The sequence below is a fragment of the Perkinsus marinus genome (assembly GCF_000006405.1).
Source record: "Perkinsus marinus ATCC 50983 genomic scaffold scf_1104296970870, whole genome shotgun sequence".
In the NCBI taxonomy this organism is placed as follows: domain Eukaryota; phylum Perkinsozoa; order Perkinsida; family Perkinsidae; genus Perkinsus; species Perkinsus marinus.
The window spans coordinates 1-1,069 of NW_003202282.1; the positions used below are offsets into that span (position 1 = coordinate 1).

Below are 1,069 nucleotides of genomic sequence, written 5' to 3' on the forward strand. Positions count from 1 at the left end.
CCCTACCCGAGGATCGAACTCGGAATCTCCACCTTAGGAGGGTGGCGCCTTATCCATTGGGCCAGCAGAGCGATGATTCAACTTCCGATCATGTTGATGTCTGTGACTGTTCCGCCGATTACATGAGTGATTACTCTACCTCTCGAAAATTCCTTGATGAAAATTTTGCGAAAGCTCAAAGAGCACGCCCGGATTTGAACCGAGGACCTGCTGATCTGCAGTCAGCCGCTCTACCACTGAGCTACACACCCATGCTCACAATTCGACTAGTCCTCCATTTGACCTATTTTCATTCAAAATTTCACTCCTCACTGTGTCGTTTACAGCCAGCTCAATCGAGTCATCCTCTAATGATTCTCACTAAACTTATCTACCCTACCCGAGGATCGAACTCGGAATCTCCACCTTAGGAGGGTGGCGCCTTATCCATTGGGCCAGCAGGGCGATGATTCAACTTCGGATCATGTTGATGTCTGTGACTGTTTCGCCGATTACATGAGTGATTACTCTACCTCTCGAAAATTCCTTGATGAAAATTTTGCGAAAGTTCAAAGGGCACGCCCGGATTTGAACCGATGACCTGCTGATCTGCAGTCAGCCGCTCTATCACTGCGCTACACACCCATGCACACAATTCGACTAGTCCTCCATTTGACCTATTTTCATTCAAAATTTCACTCCTCACTGTGTCGTTTACAGCCAGCTCAATCGAGTCATCCTCTAATGATTCTTACTAAACTTATCTACCCTACCCGAGGATCGAACTCGGAGTCTCCACCTTAGGAGGGTGGCGCCTTATCCATTGGGCCAGCAGAGCGATGATTCAACTTCCGATCATGTTGATGTCTGTGACTGTTCCGCCGATTACATGAGTGATTACTCTACCTCTCGAAAATTCCTTGATGAAAATTTTGCGAGAGTTCAAAGGGCACGCCCGGATTTGAACCGAGGACCTGCTGATCTGCAGTCAGCCGCTCTATCACTTAGCTACACACCCATGCACACAATTCGACTAGTCCTCCATTTGACCTATTTTCATTCAAAATTTCACTCCTCACTGTGTCGTTTA

General features: G+C 47.3%; 6 non-coding genes across 6 annotated transcripts; all 6 read right to left on the reverse strand.

Moving 5' to 3' along the window:
• Pmar_PMAR016713 lies at window positions 1-70 on the reverse strand. Its single transcript has one exon. It is a non-coding gene; the product is annotated as a tRNA-Arg (tRNA).
• A 109-nt stretch (window positions 71-179) lies between these two features.
• Pmar_PMAR016714 lies at window positions 180-251 on the reverse strand. The gene has a single exon. It is a non-coding gene; the product is annotated as a tRNA-Cys (tRNA).
• Window positions 252-371: 120 nt separating this feature from the next.
• On the reverse strand, window positions 372-444 carry Pmar_PMAR016715. The gene has a single exon. It is a non-coding gene; the product is annotated as a tRNA-Arg (tRNA).
• A 108-nt stretch (window positions 445-552) lies between these two features.
• Pmar_PMAR016716 lies at window positions 553-624 on the reverse strand. The gene has a single exon. It is a non-coding gene; the product is annotated as a tRNA-Cys (tRNA).
• A 120-nt stretch (window positions 625-744) lies between these two features.
• On the reverse strand, window positions 745-817 carry Pmar_PMAR016717. The gene has a single exon. It is a non-coding gene; the product is annotated as a tRNA-Arg (tRNA).
• A 108-nt stretch (window positions 818-925) lies between these two features.
• Pmar_PMAR016718 lies at window positions 926-997 on the reverse strand. The gene has a single exon. It is a non-coding gene; the product is annotated as a tRNA-Cys (tRNA).
• Window positions 998-1,069: the final 72 nt, after the last annotated feature.